The 24460-nt window shown below is 39.7% G+C and overlaps 2 protein-coding genes across 8 annotated transcripts in view; one reads left to right on the top strand and one right to left on the bottom strand.

Moving 5' to 3' along the window:
- The window catches only part of ORC4 (origin recognition complex subunit 4), a 445415-nt gene that overhangs the window by 71110 nt on the left and 349845 nt on the right, over positions 1–24460 (bottom strand). The gene's annotated exons all lie outside the window — the stretch shown is intronic.
- MBD5 (methyl-CpG binding domain protein 5) overlaps positions 1–24460 on the top strand; it is a 145888-nt gene that overhangs the window by 49664 nt on the left and 71764 nt on the right. For all 7 annotated transcript variants that reach the window (XM_064450971.1, XM_064450970.1, XM_064450969.1 and 4 more), the window contains exon 2: positions 3364–3461. The gene's annotated coding sequence lies outside the window, so the exon portion shown is untranslated. The remainder of the gene's footprint in view (positions 1–3363; positions 3462–24460) is intronic.

The following is a 24460-nucleotide window of genomic DNA, read 5'->3' as shown; positions in this document are numbered from 1 at the left end:
AAAATATCTGGTTTAAGTCTCTTTATGACTGTCCCTTTATTTCCAGGGCCATGTAACTGTGTCTTTTCTGTGTCCGGGATTAGGTATTGTAAATAAGATAATGTGTTACTAAAAAGAGGCTGTTCTAGTTTTGTTGGTAACTTCACATTAATTGAAGATGAGATCATAGTGACTCCTCCTGGCTGTTAGGATGATGATCATAAAACCATATGAAAAAAAAAAATGATGAAACACTTGGGTGCTGTTGAGCAAAATAAACAGGTCCCCAGAGATTTAGAAGATTCCTCTGAAATATGGTTTAACAGAGAAGAAACTTTTTCCCTGTGATGCAATGTTAAAACTCCTCTGAGAAAGCGTAGAGGTTTTGAGAACAAAATCAATGATGCCTTTACAACGATTGCAGTTGTTACGTATGAGAGAAAGATGATTAAATCTGATCAGAAATAACATCTGCAATTGGGGGGAGAGCTTACATATCTGGATTTTAGTTGTACAGTTCAATGCCAACAAAAAAATAAAATATCTATTGACACAAAAGGCAAAATGAGAATGATTTAATTGTCAGGCAAAAAAAAAAATCTTTTCAGTGGCACTTTAAAAATCTGGGGAGGTTTGGGTATGATTCAGCTTCTTAAGAAACGGCAATGCTAAGTTTGAAGGACAAGCGATTGGAAGCCCCAACACCGAATTACATGCGCAAAGTCGCTTTCAGGGAAAACAAGTCACAGACTCTGAACCACTTTGATGAATAATTGTTTAAAATGGCACAATGAAATGTTGCATTCATGTCCCTGTAGTTGCTCTGTATTATGTGTTCTCCCTTTAAATTAAAAAAAAAAAAAAAGTTTTACTCCCGCTCTCAGTGCATCTTTGGTTTGAAGATGTCCCTGTCAGCAGGTGTGCTTTCTGGTTTGTAACCACTGATAAGCATCTTCCGTGCTGAACTTCTTAAACAAATCTGTCGAAGGGTTCTGCTTTGGCTTCCGTACCAGTTTATTCCTCTGACTTTATTGGTTTGGCATATAAAACAAGCGAAGTACAGCCAAAGCCAAGCATAGCTAACAAAAGAAGCGTAGATCGTGACTGCACAAGGCGTAGACCTGTTGAATTCAGGATAATTGGTTTGGGTTTAATGTTCACATGGCGTACCTTAATGCAGCAACATTTGGTGTCTTAGATTGGGTTGTTTAGTGACTTTGAGCAGCTTATCAGCAGAACTTGTTGCGCGCCTGTTTGTTTCACAGACTACTTCTGTGCCCTTCAAGGTGTTTCATCAGCCTTAGATTATTTGAAATGCTTTTTTCCATTCCTCTCCTGCCTCTCTACCCTGTCTTGAACCATATCTGAAAATGCAGCGGCAGTCTGCTGGTGCAGCATCGCTTTCCGTTCCTACGCAGCAGCTTCTTAATACTTCAATAGGGTCATTTTGTATCTGGAATATTTTCCCCATACCGATCCATCAACTCTCAGTTTGGCAAGCATCAAGGCACAGTGTACATCCAATTTCTTGTTCAGTTTTTTCATTAGAAAAAGACAGTTAACATAATCATGGTATAGCCTATGCAATTTGATTTCAGAGACTGATCTGACAGTTATTTTTGCTACACGGATTTTAAGTTTTTGGAAGCACTAGGAAGAGCAGAGTACCCGTTTAAGTATTCGATAACTTGCTATTTTGCAGAAGTTGATTTGAAAGGTATTTATTTTCAGGTGACGGAAGTTGTGGGGGTGTGGATTGACTTCAGAATAAACAAACACAGACAATGCAGATAAAGAATTATCATAAAGCTGAGATGAAACTGTTTTTTGCGTTGATATAGGCAAACTGCAAAAACTTAGTGGTTTTGCTATTAGAGGTATTTAACTATTATGGCTTTAAGCAGCAATAAATTGCCCACAGAGCCTGCTAAGTGACCTGGTGATCCCATCACCCCCCCACACGTCCTGACTGCTGGCAGTTAGATGTTCTAAGCCTGCAAAAAAATAAATGAGTAAATAGATAAATCACATTTAAAAAAAAAACCACAGGTATTCAAGATGAATTAGTAGCTTGTGTTAACCCAAGTTGGATTGCTGCTGTGGTTGTACACTGCCAGGAGTCAGCAAAAGGTTCTCTCCTTTGCTCAGAGTTGGATACCGCTGTAATCTGAGAAAGTCTAAACCAGGTGCAATCTACTGAGTAGAGGGGAAAATCGTTTACAGGACAAAAGCTTTTTGACTTGATTCATCTTCTAGTTAATTGCATCTGTTGCTAAATGAGGACTAAAAGATTTCAAAAGCATTGCAGCGTATGTTAGGTTATACAGGGACCAGTATAACCAGTATATAATTTTGTATATAGCATCCAGCATGTACCTAAGGGTTATTTATACTGACTTAGGGCTGCTGTCAAACTCCCTGTCTCGTGTTACACCGCTACTCTTTCAGGTTCCTTCATTAAGGAAATGTCCTGATGTTCTCTGCCCTGGAGAGCATTCCGAACGTCAGGAACACCTTTTTTACTGCGAGGGTGGTTGAGCACTGGACCAGGTTGCCCGGAGAGGCTGTGGAGTCTCCATGCCTGGAGATGTCTGAAGTCCAGCTAGGCACAGTCCTGGGCCACCAGCTCTAGGTTGCCCTGCCTGAGCGGGCGGGGTGGACCACACATTCTGCAGAGGTCCCTGGCGACCTCAGTTACTCTATGGAAGATTATTGTGGTTATAATAGACAAGTGGTTTCTCGTTTAATGAAAGAAGTTGAGACCTAAAAAAAACCCTGTAGCTGTTGGGCATTTTAGCATAAGTTGATTCCAAAGGAAGTACATACATAGACTCGTTCATTTGATTCTGACCTTACCATAAGCATAGTAAACTTTTAAATTCATATTTCCATAGTTACAGTACAAAAATAAAAAAGCACAAATAAATGATACTGTATGGTTGTACCGTTGGATAATGTGGGGTTTTTTTGAAACCGTAACTGGCATTTTGAGGGACATTGTCTTAAAGTTATTTTTAATTTAGCTTTTCAAAGTTTAGGGAGGTGGTTTAACTTTCCATAACCTGTCAGTCCTTATAATACAATATATCTCAATGCTGCTGCTGTTATTTTGGTACAAGAGCACTGAATTTCCCAAGCCTGGTGCATTTAGTCTTTAATACACTACTGCGAGTAATTGTAGCATGCCTCAAGTAGCTAAATGCCTTCCCATTTAATGGCTCTGGTGCTTGTCTATTTGTTTTTAACAGCAGCTAATAAATTTGTGTATTGTATTAAATGTGCAATTTGAGTTTGTACTTTCTTAATAAAGAAATACAATTTTGAAATCTAAGTCTAGTTGCAACTAATGTGGCTTATGTACTGCTTTGTGGTGTTTCTCTTCAGATCCTTATTGACGATGGTGGTCATTGGAGGCGTAAAGATTGAAGAATATATCATTTACAGACAAGATCTTTGAAATTTGTTCCCTTTGGCCAGCAAAGGTAAGTGAAATATTCTGTTATGCATTTGCGTAGAAGTAATAAGTTAGATAGTTTTTTGTCCTCAGAATAACCAAAACTGAACAGCAGCTGGAGTTCAGGAGCCTGGCTTCACTTTTAAAAGTTTTAACTTTTTTTAGCAAGTTTATTTATCCTACTAATGAGAAAAATAAGGTCTATGGAAGGAGCTCGGTTTCTTTTCCTCCTTTTAGTTACAAGAATCTGAGTCCTTAGCTTGTTTCTTCTGTATTTGATGTTATTCCTTATTCTTTCTTTCTCATGAGTTTTTCATACCACAAGGTCATTTGCAATATCTGTGTGTTATACTGAGGATAACCAGGAATACCTTATGTGTCAGAATCTGAAAAGTAGTTGGGTATGGATTTACTACTCAAAAAACCCAAAAGTTATGTGGAAAAGAAATAGCAGCAACACGCAAAGTGAAACAGCAGTGAACCTCTTGAAGTTTTCTATGAGAGTTTAGAAATGTGACTTCTTTTTAATTAGATATTAGAGACATGAATCTGCTGTGCGCTCTGCTTGTGCTGTTTACTTTGTGTGGACTTTTGATCAAAAGAAATGTTAGGTATTCAGGAGAGTTTTGTTTGTGCATAATTTTTTTCTGTTTTAAAACTAACTACATAAAGCACTCTAGTATGGAAAGAATTTTTTCTGATCTGGAAAGGGAGCTAATTTTCCCACTCATCATCTGCTGTTAATTTAATGTGTGGCAATACCTGAAATTTAGTGACGATTATATGGCAGTAGATTTTTGGTTAGCTGTACAGCTCATCTATGAGCAAATCAATTAAGACGTAATTTCAGAATATAATTGAACTCCTAATGGGGCACTTTAATTCACTAGGAATTTACATATTTGCCTTTCTTTGTTTTAGTAGACAGGTCCAAAATGAGGGTACAGCTTCATTTTTGAACTTCTGAATACAGCAACTTCATCCGAGACTTTTCAAAATGAAGCATGTAAAATGCTGTTGAATAAGAGGATGGATAAGTTCATGAATAAGCTACTTAGTTCTCAGATCTGAACTTTGAATAGCTCTCATTAGCTGTTTTTTGAAGAAAAAAAAACTTACTGTGTTGTTAGGATGCTTTGGCCCTATTGATATTCTTTTCACCTGCAGTGCAACACTGTGTGATGCGACACAGTGAAAACCAATCTACTTAGTACAAAGTTTGTTCAGTGGTCAGAACTAACTTTCTTCCTTTAGGCACGTCTGGGCAGCCGTGATTTTCTGGGAAAGGGCTTTTTCTGCAGACCTTTATATTTTTCAAGCAGTACAAATAGAAGATTATGGGAACTGCCTAGTTAGCCCAGAGCCGGCCTGATGGAGCGTCCGGGCTGGGACGTGCAGGGTCGGAGTTCTGTCTCTCACTTCTGCGTTACAAAAATGAAGTACCTCATTTCTGTCATGTTTGTAATGTTTTTTCTGTTTCACTGCCCATTCGGTATCTTTTTACATAAGTCAGAGCCTCCTGTGAAACTCTTTCTACTTTTCTGAGGTTTTTTCCATCTCAAGTTTAACAAGGGCACGAAAACATTATGTTACTCAAGTGTATCGCCATAAGCAGTGGCCGCTGGCCGGCATCTCTGAGCTGATGCAGCCCTGGTTCCATCGGGGTCTTGCATCGTTCTAGGTTTTCTCAGCTCCCAGAGGATGCTGTAAGAGAGCAGCAGATGGGAAAGAGTTAAAAAGCGCAGCACATATAACTGAATTACATGACCTAAAATAAGGAAACAAGTGGTAGCTGTTTGTTAGAGGAAAGCTCAAATTAAGAAAGAAATTAAGGCAGTTGTCTTTTCTTTTTACTTTTCCTTCTTCTTTTTACCCCTGGAATGGAAGACCTTTTTCATTTAAAAGACAAACACTGCTGAGCTGAGAGGGACTATTTATACCCCTGCCATATTGAGGTTAAATTTTTGGGTTTGTTTTGTTGTGACTGTTTCCTTCAAGCATTAACCTTTAGGTATGTTTTTATTTGTTCTAAAATGGGGACCTGCAACATTTGGTAAAGGAAAACCAAATGTTTTGGGTGAATAATTATCAAGGTTTGCCTTTGGGTTAAGAAGAAACGTTTTTTTGTTTGGGGAGAAAACTGGGACAGGAAAAGTATTTATTTCTATAAAGTTAATGTTTTACTGGTTATTTCCTTAAAGTTTTCATATGTGCATGTGGATAAACCTCAGAATGCTTCTGTGAAATCCAATAAAAACCATGTAGGTCTTGTTCTTGGCATCTTGGTTTTTATTTTGCACTCTATTGACTACCAGTACTAAAATGTTCACAGCTGTATAGGTATGTGCAGACACTGTTTCTATTCCATTCGATCTATTTTTAAATGCAAGGGCTTTTTGTATTTAATACGCATTACTGTGCTTGCAGTCTAATACTCCCAAACCTTAGTGACCTTGGTTCACCCATTTGCACCTTGTACATTATCATGCAGCCGTTAATTACAGGATAACATGCTATTTTTCTCCATAGAAGGAAATCCTTGCATTAAATAGATGGCATTTAATCAGCATGCAGCTATCTAGTATTTTTAGTTGTTCTGTGTGTGGTTCCAGATCTTCTGTACTATATAATTTTCAAACCCTGTTCTGCAGATAGAATTAAGAATTTGCCTATATGCTTTACTGTACCTTTTAGCAACAGGTTTTCTCTCAGACTTCCTGGCAAAACCCAGTCTCTGAAGCCCAGGTTATTTTGCAGAAATGTTTTCAGTTCTACGAGCTTCCCTTGCCAGCTCTTAAGGTGGGCTGCTGGGCTTTGTATACTTCTTGCAGTAGTTGCAGTACAGGGGTGCTCTGTGAAGATTCTTTAGAGACAGAAAAGCGAGAGCAGTGATACTCCGTGAAAAGCATAGGAATTGCAAGGGTTGTTGATGTAGGCGTCGGTTTTTGAAGCCATGATTTCATTCTTTTTGGTTCTCAGTTTCACATCCAGCCATTCTTACTTATATCCTAGTTCCTTGTATGGCTCATGTCCTGCATCTCTTTTTTCATTCTCCCTGACCAAGTAATTTCTAATGTTAGCCAGTTCCTATTTCAATTTCATTATCTATTCTCACATAGTACCAGTCTTCCCTCATTTCACTTACTTTCCAGACCTACAGTTCTATTCTGGCTCCAGATTTGCACCCCTTTCTCTCAGGGTGAGTCTGCACAGATGGGTATTGAAGGTTACACATCTTTCTGCCCATGCTCTGAGTCAGCTGATGCAAGTCAACTTCAGTACAACAGCCTTGTAGCTACTTCGGCGTGACTGAGAAGTGCTACGGGGGAGCCAAGTCTGCCTCGGTGCTGTGCGAGGAAGGTTACGCACAACCGTAATGCAAAGATCAGCCGTCTGCCAAATGGTGTCCTTGCTATAGCGCGTACGTGCATTGAAATTTTGTGTTTCCAGAACTGTATGTTTCAAAAAGCTTTAAATTCTGTTTAGAAAACACATTGGTATTCATGGGAATTTTTAATATGCATATAGTGGTTTTAGCATGAACGCTATAGATTTTCCTTATCCAAAAACTGAGATGGCACTTATTGATTTGTATTAGTTATTTCAGCTTGTGAAAGAAACCAGAATGATACAAGTCTTCATAATATCTTTTGGTCTTGTTAATCGCTTGGAAGGGTGCAAAAACATATCAGAGAAATGGAGCTTTAATAAAACAGAAAGCTGGTTATGCAGACTTCAGGAGGACGAGTGAGGCTTACATCTGTTTCGTGTGTTTTATCCTTTGAAACAGTACATGGAAAATTCTCGTAGCTAGATAGAATTTTAGACTGTGCGATAAAATGATAGATGTGTTTAGTCCCCTGTGCCATCTCCAGCTGCAAGCCATGTAGTCTTAGAGAACTTTCTGAACTGCGTAGTTCTGGGACTCATGATACATCTCTGCGCAGAACTGGGCCGCTCACTATCCGAACTTCAGAATTTATAAGGTTGTTTAATTATACTGAAGTATATAACATATGACTTGGCGCTGCACACGCAGCGTGTCTCTAAATAGTTTGTCTTAGAACGGTGTCATTACTAATGTTGTGATTGTAGTTATTCTAGACAGAGAAGGAGCAGTGTCATGTTGCATCATTTTTCTCCCTAAAGCAGTCTGCAGTCCGGATTGATGGACAAATTTTCCTGGGTTGTCATTAAAACCAAGGAGCCCAATTGTCTTTTCTGAAACCCTAATGTTTTTCTGAGAACGGTCAATTTTCTGTCTCTCTCTCATCTTTTAATATGAAAGGGTTGGGTTTTTGTGAAATCCCAAGTTACTTTCTCTAATGTAAGACATAAACTGATTCTACTTTCTTAAATTTAATAAAGGGAAACCTACTTAATTTGAAAGTTACTTCTACAAATATAATTTAGAGGATTTTTTTTGGGGGGGGGAAGATATTCCTATAATGTTGCCCTACAATATCACTAATTTTAGCTACATTTTAGAGCCAAATTATAGAGTATGTGTTAAATATAATAGATTTGATAGGTCATTCTCTGCCTTAGCAGAAAATTTTGTACCTCTTCTGCCAAGTTTTTCACATTTCACCAGAGCAAGAAGTTTGTTTTCAATGGTCTCCATTTCTTTTCCAGCTGTTCCTTCAGAAACAATTTTCAAATAAAATATGGGCTGACATTTTGAACTTTTTCTAGAAGCAGACACTGTAAATAAATATTGCAAACTACAAGGGCTTTCCATTTTGAAAAATCAGGACAGAGGGCACCCTGAACAAAAGTAAAAACTGCCAGCACATTTTTGTTGTTACTGAATTAATCAAGCTGAGTGGTTTAATTTTTATTTCAAACTTAAATATTTAAATAATGCAAAAAGTATTGGATACTGCAGTACATCTCTCTTTAAAATTAATAACATCATAGCAAAACCATGAAAATTTGCCTTTTCAATATCTAATTTTTCTTAGCAAAGCTAGGCATACACGCACACAGCTGCTGAATTAGTCGTTTAAGGCTTCATACAGCCACGGTAACCTGGATGTCTCCAGAAAGTTTTGGGGTTTTTTATTATTTCAGTTCGTGATTAGAGTTTTACAAATATCCATCCTTCTGCCTTCATGTAATACATCGAGCAATTTCTATGAAGAAAAAGCCACACAATCTTTGTTTTTCCTTAAAGAGCTTTGGGTTTAAAATAACAGATAATAGAGCTACTGTCATTATTTGTTAATGACACAAAATATTTAAAGGAAGAATGTGGTCAGAATGAATTATCTACAATAAACTGAACTATTCTTTTCTGTTGTAACACCAAACCAAATTCAGATCTTTGATTTTTGTTTTATAATTCCTTCTGAAAAAACAGTGCTCAAAAAAGAAGCTCAAGGTTAGCAAATTTAAAATTTAGCTGTTAATGCAGGCCTAGGAAACCATTGTTTTGCTTTACCTGAAGATGGCCTGAGAGGTTGTGAAGGTGGGTTTTTTTTCCATTTTGCTATTCAATTTTGTTTTATTTTCCCCTTACTATAAATTCACATCCTCGGAGGCCCACTGTCATGGTAAAAATCTATCGAAATGGTTAAGGAAAGCGAAAATAAAATAAAATAAAAAAGAGATGTCTGTGCTGTGGTTCATCAGCCAGTGGTTGCTTTGGATAACTGATGCCGGTGATTCTGACCAGGGGACGCTTGTCCCAGATACAGGTGTCCCCACAGCAAAGGCCTGGCCAAGTCGGCTTTTCTACTTGTTTCTGTCCTTGTTATACTGTGCGGGGAGAGGGCGCAGGAGCTTTCCTTGACTCTGTGTTCAGCTGTTTGCAGTCGTTTCCAGTTAAACAAGAATTTACATCTGTAAAGGCAGAGGTGGGAAGGGCTGAACTCGAGGCACTCCCATAGCTTTGCGTACAGCCCTGGTTTGAAGTTGGCACATTCAGCTTGGATCGCCAGTGTTTATCCACATCTCATCTGGCCTTGTACCACCAGGAGCTGCAATACTACAAGTGTAGCCACAACACCTTTTCTACAATGAGAAATAAGAGCTTTGAAATTAAACTAATTCTTGCATTTATTGATCTACCTTTAAACAAGGCATCGTCATTCTTCAGATTCTTGACTGGCCTCTATCAGCATATCTCTGCTATAGGGAGATCGCCACCCCAGTTAGTTTCTGCTGATTCAGCTCAGTGAACCTCAAACATCTTTGTCTCTTCTTAGAAGGATCCCAGTTCAGTGAAATGCTTTTAAATTAAAACCAGTGGTGCTTTTAAATTCAAGCTCACACAAAGTTTCTCAAGAAAAGAGCCACTCTTCCTCTGAAAACCTGTGGTGATACTCCAGAGCTGTCATTCAGAACGGAATGTTTATTTTGCTTTTTTACTGCATTCCTGAAAAATATTAAGGAGAGGTAAGATTTTCACCAAGATGGCTCAGTAGCTGCCACAGTTGGCTTTAACTTAATCTCCCAAAGTGAGATTATATCACTTCAAAGGATTCATTAACTTTCTTTTGCTTTTTATCCTCAGTGTATGAAAGTTTGTGAGAGTGGGGGCAAAAATACTTGAGCTTAGGAAAAGGGCAGGTGAGCTAAATTCTCCATTTGAAAAGTATCATGAAAAGTTCAAATACCACATTTTTTTTGGTCGCTTCCATCCATCTGTTGTGTCCTTAATACGGGAACTAAAACTCTTCAAGAGACAGATCCCAGCAGGAATTTTCCAAAGTAACTGTGATGTCTTTGAGATGTATGTTGATTAGATGTTAGAAAACATGATATTATGTTTATACTATTGATACATAAATGCAAATGTTCATTGCTGAATCTTGTGTATAATTTGACAATAGTTTATGAGACGGTAGCTACGTGACAGAACTCTCGCTTAACTGCTTTTCTGATGACGGGAACACAAAATGGAGAAGGAAACCTGGCCACGGGTGCACCATCGATAAAAGCAGAACAAAAGCTGTATGATTTTTATTATGTGTGTTACAACGTATATAATTTAAACTCACCTAAAGAATTCTAACACAGCATTTTTGCTTACAGTACTAATTCTTGTTTGGAAGTTTTATACATTTTTCTAGTGTAGCCGTTTATATTGGTTCATGTGTACATATATATTTTTTTTCTCTTTGAATTTTCTTTCTGTCTCAAGCATAGTTTAAGTATTTGAGTGACGGCAAGTGACATTTTCATAGGATAGATTCTGTAGGCAAATGAACAGTTGACAGTAGGCATAATGACAGCCTGGAATAGTCTGACATGTAGGTGTTCTGACTGGGAGATACTCTGTGTTGAATGAAGTTCTCATGTAGTAGCTTTCAGTTTGTATTGTATTCTCATAGTATAGAATTAAATATATCCCCGTGACACACATGCTTCTGATGGTTTTTTTACACAATTTCATCTCGTGAAGAAGAAACAGTATTGCAGAGTCTGAAAGGAAATTCAGCAGATAAGATACTGGCATTAGTCAAAGTCCTTGGCTTTTGCATTCTGTAGATGTGGAGGAGTGCGATGTCTTCCAGAGTGGATAAATAACACTGCATGTTCCCAAACAACATCTCTGTAAGGAGTTAAGAACAACACAGAATGAAGGTCTTGATTTTTTTAGAAAGAGGAAGGGAGCACTTGGTCATTAGTTACATGCCAACTTTTGGCCTTCCTAAGGGCTTACAAACCCCAAATATATTCAGGCAATCTTGGTAAAGTTTTCAAGTATCTTGTGTGTGGTATGAATTTTCACAGCTGAAGAAAGTAAGAAAACCTTACCAGAGTAGTTTAATGGCAGTATTTCTGTTGACTTGCAGAAGATTAGATAACTGCCGCTAGCTGAAAAACACGATGAATTCAACATTAGCTTGGATGATATAGTATATTATTTTGTCTGTCCAGAAGATCAATCAGTAGATCATTTTATTCCTATATCGTTCTAACACCTTTGAGAGTGTAAAAGTCTTAGTAACTGTCTTTAACTGTTATATCAACAGAAATCTATGCACATGCCTTGATCAAGTTAATACTTATGAAAATTGGTTGTGATCTTTGGAAAACAATTAATTGGAACAGGTGCTGGTAGACAAAACTGTTGTTCCTGCAAAGGGGCATTTTTAAAATACAGAGCAAATTCCTTCATATTATGAAACTGCGCAACGTATATCTTCCCGCGTAGCAAGTTAGGAAATCCCTGATTTAGATTATGTTACTTTAAAAATGCCATATTACCAATATTCGGTTGATTTTGCCATCTGGCATAAATAATATTAAGACTGTGGATAGCCCTGATACCTTCATGCCTGAAATCCTGTAAAAACCAGTTGATTTACAGTGTCAAAAGATTGAGAAGAGTGAAAACCGAGCCAGGCACCTTCCTCAGCATGAAGGTATGAAATTTGGTGGTTACTACCAGACATGCTTCCATAATTCAGTTGGCTTTGTCTGTTTGGTTCATACTTAAAAGACTTCTTTCTAATATCTTTTCAGTGAAAATTATTATGAAGTAGTAGTACCTGCATAAAAATTATGATTTTTGTTATTCTTTTTTTTTTTTCCTTAAATTGGATTTGGTTGATCTAAAATCTGAAATACATTTCAAATCTTTAAAAAAAGGTGTGCTATTTCAAATGACAAAGCAAAATCACCTTCTGCCTACCTGTTTAAGATGGTGGGAGTACCATCCTAAAGACGCTTATTTTTTAGTCCCTCTTCTCAAAGAAGAGCCTTGTGTTCACAATGCGAGCAGAAAACTGACGTTTCATTTTGGCGCCACAAACGATCTTGTAAATGGTGGCTTTTTTGCCCTGCGAGGACATAGGAAAGATCTTTCTAGTTTCTTGTTAGCAAAATGGGTTACAGCTTTAGGATGATGTACTGGTACATTTTACCAAAAAGCTTGTCATTCCCAGTTTAACTGAAGAGAAATAAGTTAAACGTCCGCTGTCACAACTGTGTGGGACTCTGTTGTTCAGCCGTAAGGTACGGTGTTTTGAAATCCTCTCTCATGTGAGAGGCCAAGTCACTGGCTTGTCACAGATGTTTCCAAATGAGGTTTGATGCCCTCAGACTAGATTATCACAATTGTCCTATCTAAACATATAAAATTACGCATTCTTTATGAATAGTTTTGATTTGGGCTACAGGAATGCAAAGTTAAAATTCCATCTGAGACAGTAAAAGATGGTTTATAATTACAAATGAACCAGCCTGGCTGCAGCTGCAGGGAGGGGGTAGGGAGCAAGCTGATGAGACTGAAACAGCCAGGTCCTGAGATCTAGACCACACACCGCATCAGATGGGGCTCATTTGGGAAGCGGGGTGAAGAGAGACAAGCTGCGTTTCCCAGAGCGGCCGCCTCTTTCCCCAGTGAAGCAGCCTCTGCAGACACGTGCCTAATGCACAAAGTTATATTTAAGTCCTTTTGCAGAAGAGTAAAGTGCGCTGATCAGTGATAAAATGCTTTCAGATTAGAATTGCTTGTTGTAAAAGCATATATTTGAGTGAAGGTGGGAGTGGGGCCTCCAACTGGACAGAGATTCGTCGGTTGTGTCTTCCATCTTTGTATCTACTCAGCTTATTTTACTGTCCTGCCCAAGACAGGCTTTTGGTTTGTTTTTTTTCCTGGGCACGTAAGGGAGAGCAAGGGAATTGTAAAGCCCAAAGGCCAGAATAGACCACAGCGACTGTTTTCTTGCTTCCTTCAGCACGTGCAGACTATCACTTTTTGCAGAACCTGGATTAAAGTTTGCCTATTCGAAAGGTCCGTGATCTTGTTTTGAATCCTGGAAGTGATGGTGAGCTCATCATTTCACCTAGAAAACGTTTCCATATTTAGTTACCTGTAATAGCAAGAAGTAGCTTTTTATATAAAATTAATGCTGCTCTACCTTTCATCTGGAAGGACTTAAGTATTTTTTCTTTGTTTATTTGTACTAAATCTTTCACAGTTGTATTGTTGCTTGCTGCTATTACAGTGTGGTACGCTTTCTTCATCTCCCTCAGCTGTACGTGCGCTTTAGCATTTCCTTGCACTCTTTGCAAAAAGAATAAAATTATGCCAGTTGGGAAAAGTTTCTGAAAGCCATTTATGTGAAAACGATCCGCCCAAGAGTGCGCTGAGAGACACAGCCCAGCATACTTCTGCTATGGTGCTCTCGCAGAAATTGGTACATCGCGTACCAAGGTTGCGGCTCTCCTGACGTGCCTTACTGCTTTATCCCCAGGCTGCTGACGGAAACAGTGTGGTAGATGTTGAATAGAATTCAGAGATTTTCTTGGAGGGTAAAACATTTATTAAGGCTAGTGCTGCCCCAAATATGTAGTTAAACCCAAAATTCTGTGATAGGATAAAATTGTGTTGCTGTATATTTAGAGCCTCTGCTTCAGGTACAGACTTGGGCAGAATCCCTCGGTGCTCTGTGACCGGCACAGTCTGTCCTGTCCCGTTATTGAGCTCTTCTGGAGGAGCAGCTAAAGCTGTAAGTGACTTTTGGGTTCAGTTCAGGGGGATTACATTTTTGACAGGAAGGAAAGAAGGGTCTGACTGTCTCCTTCATGATCAATTCCTAAATCCAGAACTAAGTATATAAGAAGCTAAAACCAGTCTGGGAACTGGACTCGGTGGCAAGCGGACTGAAGGGAAGGGAGGCAAAGAGCGATTGCGGCTTCTTCCTTATGTGTTGCAATAGCAGGGCTGTGTTCCTTAGAGTAAGTTTTAGCTTAGATTCAATTTCATATAATATTTACGATAATGGGATGTATTCACTTAAAGGGAGGAAATAAAACTATACAAAGTAGCTACTGGACTGAAACAAAAGTCAATTTGTTTCGGTAGAAATAGAAATTTATAAAACATGAGTCTAGGATTGAATTGTATGTTTTAGCGTTGAAATAAGCGTGGTCATTTAGTGATGATTAAAAGGTGATTTTAAAGCAGACGGATTTGAGGATACTGTCAGTGTTCATACGCAATTATTGAAGTCTGAGTTAGGTCCTGGCTCCGCGGAAATTGATGGCAGAACTGAAAAAGCATTTTGGTTCTGTTCACAAAGTACAGCGCTGTATTGATTGAAGTGTGTTCCGTTGCTACATTTTGGATAGGATCTCATTTGAGATCCCTGGCCCTTCTTCTGGATCTGACACATTTCGGTGTTTTTGCAGCATGTTTTGTCATATGAGCTCTAGGCTACAGATTCTGTATCCGTTAAATTTTTATCTGTCCTTGAACTCACCTAGTATTTTGTCCCATCTAAAAGCTGTTTGTTGGCAGCATTAAGGAACACTGTCTGAATGCTCTGTCATTCATTTTCGTGATTCTTTTGCTCTAATAAAAGGTAAAAAATATTTTGGCGGAGTATTGATGATGTTGCTGATGGGGTTCTCCTGTGAAGGTTTTCCACAGGAAATAAGTGTGGATTATTTTTTTAGTAGATTTTTCCATAACTTCTGCAAGTTGGCGATTTTAGTTCAATAAATTACTAGATTCAGGGTTTGGCCGACAAATGTAAATGGTGGGGCAATCTCTCGCACATCTGGATCAGTCCAAATCTATGCTGTATGCATTTGTCACGTACTCCTTGAAGGTCTCTGTTCCACGACTGCTGAAGAAAAGCTCTCCAGAAACTGGTGTCTGACCGTGCAGTTGCCCACACGAGACCTTTAAGGACTGCACAGGCAGCCCTTTGCCCCGGGTACTTAAAGCACGCGTTTTCAGGTGGGTTGCGCTTACCTGTCTTCATGGGCTGTTGGCCCCATGGAGGCAGCGTGGTCTGAGCTTATTCTTGTCCGCTGCAGTTCAAGCCTTGACAGTAAAACAAACTACAGATGTAGCTCTGAAAGCCCAAAGCAGAGAACACCGAGTTAATACTTTGAAGGCTTGGAAGCAAAAGAGTACAATAAAAACACAAACCTAATCTGTGCTTCAAAAGAAAATATGCTAAAATGGCTAAAAATGTCCTCCACCTTCAGGGCAGCCTTTGAACATTAGAAGAATGTGCATTTTATCTAATTTTCACTCGCCTCACCCCCAAAAACGTGATCTTTGTCTAGTTTCAAATGCAAATGTTGCTGATCTCTAGAGCCTGTATGCTTTTTACCTTTGACATTTCATGACTACTTAATAAAGAATGGTAGGCCTAGCCATCTACCTAATTAGGTTGATTTAATTTTTTAACACTTAGCTTTCAATAGATTTCACACATGATGTCTTTGGATGTATTTTGACAGGAGTACAAGATTTAAGGCCTTTGCCCAGTCCTTTTCAGGAACCAAACTGTCTCTTCATCTGTTGTTGTTTCAGCGGTTCATGCGTACAAGCCCAAAAACGGCTTTAGAGATTTGGGATGCAGGAGGAGAGCTTTCCTGCATGTCTGTTAATTTACTCTGATCCGTACTGGTGCCAAAAAAAAAAAAAAGAAAAAATCCTGATGACTCACCAGGAGAAGGTTTCCATTCTGTGTGAAGTACTGCTTGGATGGTTCACTTGCGTGGTGGTGAGTACAGCGTTTGATAGCAGGACATCAACAGCTAGTGCTTTTGTGATGGACACTTGCATAGCGTGGGCAGTGGTTCTCAGTGCTTCAAGTCCCAGATCATGCCGAGGCTTTTGCCAGCAACTGCACGTTTCCATCGTGCAATGTATCAGTGTGTATCCAGGAGGAGACAGAACAGAGTAAATCAGTTTGGGAAAACTTGGACTCATTGGGTGTTTAAAAAACATACCTGGTTTTGCAGCATTCTGAAGAATGCTTCCAGAAAGAAGCTTGATAACTGATAACGTCACCCCGTTAAAGGTAGGATACCTCAACAGTTGGGTATCCGTAGGTCGTGCACGTCATGCCTGGGCTGCAGGACTCTCAGACCTGCCCAGCAGTAACAGCACACGGTGAGTTTTACATAATATATATGACGCTAAAGCAAGGTAATTTCTGATGACTAAGTTAGGTGTAATAGACATTCAGCTTGTTCTGCACAGTTTGAAGAATTGTTTCCTATGCTAAGGGAGGTGGGGCTGGCAGCAGGGAGAGCGGGAGGAGGTGGAGTGAGCCCTTACTAAGGAGCAGAGAGAAATCTGGTGCATTATATAGGCACAAAATATTTTACCTTAGCATCATATGCTGTCAGTTCTTGTTGCTGTCATAATTTCATGCTGCTTTTTCATCTTGTAAACTATTTATGCTTAATGTGTTTTTGTTAAAATGAAATTAATATTCCAGAAAGCTATCTGGTAACTGTTAGCTTGCACCTGAACAGCAGTATCACATTTTGTGCAAAAAAAAATTACAGGAGAATATGTTTAGCATCACAGTTCAAACCAAAAGATGCCAAAAATAAATCAGATGCCTGTTCCTTTTTGTCCCTTCTGAAAAACAAAGACTACACCTAGAACAATGGTGTTTCCCTGGCACTTTATTGTATCCAAAAATACAATAACAACTTAATAAAACAAATAAAAAGGAGATTCAGAGGATGTATAAGTTGATAATTAGAAAACAAAAAAGCCCCTGCTAAATAGGATCAAGCATCTGAGGTTGCACAGACATGCGAAGAGCAGATAGTTTGTCCTCGATGCAGTCCCTTGGCTTTCTGTGTGCTGAGCTGTATGAAACTGGGGAAGTGCTGTCCATCCTCAGGGAGAGCAGTGAAGGAGAGATGTCTTTAGGGACCGGTGAGTGGAGTGAGTCCTTGTATCCCTGTTTACAGTTCAATCTCAAGGTCAGGATTTGTCTGCAGAGATGATATTGGGTGCAGCAGGCATCTGTGGTTTACCAGGACAAAAAGCTGGTCCTTCTCATATCCAAAATATGTGCATAGCTTTGTACAGTACTCACAAGTTCTCTCTCGTGGGTTAACGTGCTTTTCTTTCTCTTTCACTGTTTTCCATGAACAGTACTTTTAAATCACTGTTCTCTGGCTAGGTTTTTGGTTGGGCAGGGCTGCAGATCATTTGGTCTCAGCCATAAATTCGATCAGCACATTGCAGAATCATAGAGTCATTTGGTCTGGGAAAGACCTATAAGATCGAGTCCAACCCTAAAACTACCACTGCCAAGTTCACCACTAAACCATGTCCCTGAGCACCACATCCAAATGTCTTTTAAGTACCTCCAGGGATGGAGATGCAACCACTTCCCTGGGCAGCTCTTGTAGTGCTTCAGCTTCACCCCAGGGTGCTGGTGGCTGAAAGCAGCTATCAGCTTTCGAGAGAAGGTGAGCGCTACCTTGTAAAGGCTGAGACCTGAGCAGTGGTCTGAGAGCTCTGGGGAGCTTGGGGAGGTGAAAGAGGTTTTGAAATCTTGTGTACTCTCCAGTACAGGAAGCAGATAGATGGCTGTCCAGCCAGCCCCCAGAAAGAAGCAGGCTTTGCCATGGAGAAATCCTGGGGTATCCATGCTTATGGTGTATGTGGGACGGAGAGGGGAGGAGCCACGCTGCCTCTAGGAAGTCCTATTACACTTTTTAGTGATCCGAGAGAAAGTCACTTTAGTACATAGTGGGAAGAGAAAATAAGCCTTGCTCTCTAGGGTGCTGGAAATCAAATGGTTAATAGGAATCTTTATGGCCCTCTTGTAAGCCTTTCTCAATTAAAGAGAACATAGCAATTTTAAATCAGCTGTCCCAGGAAATCAACGCTGGTTTTAAATGTGCACAAACTGAAAAGAGTCGATGCCAGAACTTCTTGTGCTAATGCCAGCTGAAAAGAAAAAAGAAAGGAAAAATCAAACTGATAGGCATCAACGTTGATAATTTGCTTAAGTGCTATGCCTGTAAATCAATTAAAAACTTTTCTGTTGATATAACAATTACTGTATATAAATGTATATATAGTGCCTTTGCAATAATACAGAATACTGAAATCCTGAATTGCTTGCTGAGCTTGCAGCGCTGAGGTTACTAAAATACAACCTGATGCAATGTATTGCCATTTGGCTTAACCTGAGATGATTCCATGAATGTCAAATAACATAATGCTAAGGATAATCAAAATTCATGCAAAAGAGGATGTCAGTATGTGTGACCTAAACTCCAGGGTAGCATAATGTGTTAAATTGTCTTGCTGTAGTTCCAAAAAGCTTCATGGATTAAGTTTTCTAAAAGTGCTACTCTATAACAGTGGGAAATTTAAAAGAAAAAAAATACTCTCTCTTCAGCTTTTTGGTTTATTTCAGCTCTCAAAACTCCTGTGTCTCAAACTGGCTTTATAGTGCAACGGGCCCTACCTGGGTCTGCAGTCATTTTGGGCAGAGAAAATCCTTGCTCTGAAGGTGTGTTGGATCTCCTTCTCGGTATGACCCTTCACACCTAGTTGCATACGTGGCAGTCTCCAAGTCGTCTTCTGTTGCTGATTGCACAAAATTTTGAAAGCAGAGAGTAAAATAAACTTACATTCCTTTTTGTTGGTTTTATGCGTTAGTCGTCTTTACTTGTAAATGGCATTTGGAAAGCATGCTACAAAAACGCATTTCTATCAAACATACCAGGAAAATTTATACAGAGATGCTAAATAGTCTGCGGGTCATAAAGTTCAGGACTCTGGGATTCGATGAGTTTAGAAAACCAGTGTGAAAACTGACTGCTTTGGAAGACTTACGCTCTTTAATTCCTGTACATAAATTTAGTGTTTTCATCTTTGCGACCTGTGCTGCAAAGGCCCAGGCTACCATCCAGTGTACGTCTGCAGCAGACTTGAGTTTGTTGGGGGATTTGTGTTTTGACTAAGGCAACGAAGAAAATGGATAAAGCAGAATGGATAGTTTACTCTGTGCTGTCAAACTGGCTCTGCTGCAAAATGACTTGGTAACATCAAGTGGGAAGAAGTACTGACATAAAATATTTTGGTACATGGGTATAGCAACAGTTCTTGAGGATAATGAGGCATGTTAGGGTACAGTATTATTTCTGCGCAGGTGAATTCATATTTTCTGTATTTAAGGGATCTTTGGAAGAATAAACCAAAGTTCTGTTTAAAGAAAAACCTTGTTTTAAACTGCTTGTTTTAATTTGCTGCCTAAAATACTTGAAGGTGCTGAAGTATAAACTTTTTTACCCTACTGTATTTACCATAGAGCACTTCGTTAGGCTGACCTACAGCAGTTACAGACAGCTGATTTGACTTTTTCCACTTACTACAGTTTCAGTTGTGTTTTAGGATAAATTTGTACCTTGAGTAAATTTATGTTGCTTTGTAGTGAAGCCCTCATACGCAAGATGAGGATCTAACTGCATGAGCAGATTCTTAATTTTGGTAGATTAGCAGAGGACATGTTTATAGTTCAAAAAATAAAGAATTCAGAAGGCTGTATCTGGTTTGTGTTGACTATTTGGAACCCTACTTAAAAATTACTAATTTAATAATTCCACTTAGCAGCAGCTATTACCTGCATGAACTTTTACAGCATTACAGCTTTCTTAGGAACGTTCATATCCTGTATCGTGGCTTGGTTAGGCATTTCATATTATAACAACAGATTTGGAGGCTAGTTTTCATAGTGCTTGTGTTAGCTCTTTGAAAGTGCAGCCGGCTTTCTTTCTAAATCTCCTCTGAGACTCTTGTTTTGTGTGTAAGGTGACTCGCTTTCTCTAGCACTAAAACTTCAGATGAGATACGTGTTGCTGGAAGTACTCAACGCTCAAACAGGTTGCAGCTATTGGAGTTGAGGAAAGACTTGAGCACCGCTATTTGTACCTGCTAACGCAGAATGTCACAAGAGTATGCTGGCGTATTCCCCATTTAATATATTATGAAGCTTCATAATATATTTGGTTGGAGGCTTTGGATGATGCCATAGAGCAGAAAACTCAACTATTTAAAATCTTATCATTAATGATCAGGGTGTTAAACTAGCCACATTAGGTTGCACAGAGCTCAGTTTGCTGAGAATTAAAGGCATTCTTACCTGTTTTTCAGGCTATCTTGGTATTATTAGGAAATAATTCTTGTTACCCAAACTTTAAATGTTTCCATCTGTCCTCTGAAATTGAGCAGTAGCTAAAATAGGTATTTCCTAATGCACTAGTGCACATTGCCATTTTACATAATAGCTTAATTTTGTGCCTTTATGTATGACTGTGTTTGGTTGGTATCCTCTTACGCTAAGATGTGACTGCAGGTCTTTAGTTCATCAAGTGAAGGTCCTGTTCATCATCACACTTGCTGATTATCTTGTTAATCCAGGGTGAGGCTGGAAGTATGATTTTCCATGGTTATTCTAGGTCCCAACTTCTGTTTAGGTGTGTTTGCCACATGTTTCCACGTTCACGTGTTCAAAAAAGCTGACCGAAAGTTTCTGCATTGGCATAGCTACATACTGCCATCCCCTGAAAGATAGTTTTTAAATTAATCAACATTTTTAGTTTTTAAATTAATCAACTTTTTTTATATGCAATTACTTTTAACCATGGGTGCAGACAGTTGGCAGATCAGGCAGTCCAAATAGTTGGACCTCGCGTGTCAGGTTTATTATGCGCCAGACCAAGGCCACTGAGCACTGCTTCCAGTGTTTGGGAAGTGTACTCTTAGAGCTGTCAAATTTAAAGCAGGTTGGCATTAAGATGCAGATGCGCTTTGATCCTTAGGCTTCAGCTCACCGTTATATCTCAGCGCTTGGTTTGAATAGAAATCTTTTTACCTACCAGATTAGGAGTTGCCAGAGGATCTGATTGTCCCATCAATTTCAATCTAGTGTAATTCAGTAGGAATTTAAAGTTTTTCTCCTTGAACGGATGTCTCCTGCTCTCTTTGGGAAATGAATTCTGTCATCTGGAAGTTCCCATTAACTCCTTCCTGCCAGCTGCCGTACCTTTGAATTGGAGGCATTTGTGAGTACAGAAGAGGAAACAAAAGCTTCAAGGGTCAGAAACTTTCTCTTATATTAAGCCTAAATCCGGGTAGTGGAAAAACATGCTAGGAATGAAGGAACAGGGACACCTAGCTTGTGGGTTTTGTGAAGAAGGAAAAAATCCGGTCGTTAAATTAGGCCAGTTGATACTGTGTAATTCACCTGATATCCATACAAAATTGTAAGGCTATACTGCTATTACACTTATATTTTTAATTATTCAACTTACAAAGCAATTAAGTGTTTGACTTCTTGTTAATGACTGGAGGCCTTAAATGATTTGTCATTTGCGTCGTTTCTTTAGCTTGAAAGGGGGATTTTTGTTGGTGGAGGAAATTTTACATTAAATCTTGTCGTAAAAAAACAAACTTACCTGTAACCAAGTTGTTTGTTGACTATTACTAAAAGTCTTGTTCTCAGGTCCTTTTTGTCTGTGTGCTCTGCTGATGTGAAAAGCTGGCTAAGATGAGGCAAGCAAAATTCATTCGTTAGCGGCTCTAACACATGAAGCACTTTTCTTGATCTTTGTATGACAGTATTAACACAGCCATTCATTGAATTGCCCCCCCAGAAAAAAACATTTTAGAAGCAAGAAACCTAATGCACTTCATATTTTGAATTTACGTTGTAGGTTTTGCAATGTAACCATCTTAGAGAAAAGAGTTAATTCTGCAATTATTTTTGTAAAGGATTTGTTGCTGCTGTTGCAATAGCTTTGTGCCTTTAATCCTTCAACATATATTTGTGTATTTAATTTAAAAATTCTGGTTGCTACCTAGTCCTATTGTTGATTTACTGGCAAACACCTTGTCAGCTTTAAATGCTTGGTTTTACTGTCCCCTCTTTTTCTCATTTAATAATACTTACATAGCAGATGTGGAGTAAAAAATAGCATTTAGGTTTGTGGAAGTGTTGGGGGTGGGGGGGTGTTTTGATGGGGGAGGGTTGCTAAGGCAATTCTTCCTAGCTTTGTTTTCATCCTCTTCCCCCCGAAGCTATGTGGTTATCTCAGTAAACCAAAGAAATAGTAAATTTATGATGCTGTGTAATGTATTTTTACTGAAATATATTATAAGTTTTTAATGACATGATGTTTCCTCTGGTTTTTCATTTGCAGTTTGACTAGCTGGCACTTTGTCATACATCGGCACCTTTAACTTTTAGCTTGGGAACCCGCCTTGTTCTTTCTTCTTGGTGAATTGCTCAGAGTAAAACCAACATGATATTTTATCGGATGAAAACTATCGCTTCTCTTTTGCATAATAAAGTGTGCAAACCAGACCAATAAACCAGTTACATGCCTCTGTCCACTCGTTATTCTGTACTGCGGAATACAGCCTGCATAATTCTGTATTGCAAAGTGCTGCATTAAAATAGGAACTGAAAGGTATAAAACTTTTTATTTGTAGTGATCCGCAAATTGAAAAAAAATTAAAAAACAGTCAAACAGCTGGTTTTGAGTGCAAAGGTATCGGCAGCCGTTTGGGTGAGGGTCTGGGAATTACTCTTTTTCCCTGTGATTAAGAACTGTGTTGCAGAGGTTCTTACTGCCTCCCCAGTAGCCTTACACCACCTCTCTTTCAGTATTGCAAATGCTGAGTATGCACTCGAGTATCTTTGGAATATCGAACTAAGTATCAGAATCTAATTAACTTACCGCTGTCGGATGACTGTTATGATCAACTTGCTGTAGGAGATGTTTAATGTAATGCTTTGTCTATGTCAGCTGTAGCTAATACTGCAGTCATCGCCACTGAATTTGAGTTCTGCTTTTTTTCCGATTACAAACCACTGCAATGGGACTGCCTGCCAGAGAGCGAGGGTGGCCTGGTGTGGCCAAAACCACCGCTGATGCCCAAGTCCTAAGGCAGCCCTACCTGCTGCCTCCTTAAAACTCTTACTGAATACAGCGGGATGGCATCCTGCTTTAGGAAATAGGCTTGGTTTTTCTCATCCTGATTTTTGTGGCATCAGGAAATCCGACCAGCGACCCAGGCTAGCTCTGCCAGAGGGACCGTTGTGGATTGCTTGGTCATTTACTTGGAAATACTCTCACATGGGTGAAATCTTACCTCTGTTGAGGCAGAGTTGGATGTGCTCTGGCCTCGGGAAGGCAGTGGGACTGCTGAGGTCCGGCCTGCTTCTGGGGAGAACAGCTCATAGAATAGAATCATTAAGGTTGGAAAAGACCTCTCAGATCATCAAGTCCAACCATCAGCCCAACACCACCGTGGCCTCCTACACAAAGTTCCTTAGTGCCAGGCTGGAAAGAAGCAGGTAATAGGTGTGGATGAGGAGAAATGTCCTCATTCTTCCTTTACATGCCAAACTACCAGCTTAGGTATTTTCCTATTTTTAGGTTTTTAACTGAAAAAGGCTTATGTGACTAGAAGTGCTTCCATATCCATCACTTGCTTAGACTAGCCTGTGACTGTACCCGTCAGCGGTGTCCTCCGCCAGCTGCAGCTCTCTCTAGTTAGCTCTAACATCATCAACAGCCTCCCTGGAGGGCAGGTGTGTGCTTTCCTTATTATGCTTCTCCAGCCTAGATGAGGGCTGAGGAAATACACTGGGACGAGTTTTCCCCAGACGAGACTCCATGGAGAGATACCAAAGAAATGGAGAATCACACGTGGAGGATGGACAGCAAGAGAGAGTTCAGCTGGTGTCGGGGTGAGATGTGCTGCCATGTTTGGGAGAGGACTTGGTCAGGAGGTGAAGAAGAGTTTCAGGACTCTGCTAAGGACAGGTTGTCTGCTCGGTATGTGTAAGGGTTTAGATCCAAGAGCAAAAGTGCGGTGAGGAGAGGAGAAGGTGGAGGAGCGAGAGGAGGAGTTGGTGAGAGAGTGCAGGAGCCAGCTTTCCAGCAAAAGGCCTGAAGGCATCACAGCTGCTTCTGCCAGAGCGAAGAAGGGGAGACTTGCAAGAGGGCTTGTGCTTTACTCCTGGGTCAGAAACAAGCTGGAGGCACTGAGCTCTCTGGACATCCCTTCATCGCGTGCTCGAGAGCGTGGGCTTTGTGGCCTGTCCAGCACGATGTTCTGGGAGTCAGAAGCTGAAAGGACTCTGGCAGGTTTGCAGTGCTGATTGCCGACCTGCCCCGCACAAACCTTTCGGAGGGCAGTCCGGAGTTTGCACTTCTATGAACAGCTTTCTCATTGACCTTAGGAGGCTTCAGTGCACTGTAGTCATAGGCCGTTGT

Source organism: Phalacrocorax carbo, chromosome 5, assembly GCF_963921805.1.
Source record: "Phalacrocorax carbo chromosome 5, bPhaCar2.1, whole genome shotgun sequence".
NCBI classification, from domain to species: Eukaryota; Metazoa; Chordata; class Aves; order Suliformes; family Phalacrocoracidae; genus Phalacrocorax; species Phalacrocorax carbo.
This window is presented reverse-complemented; position numbering and strand designations above follow the sequence as displayed.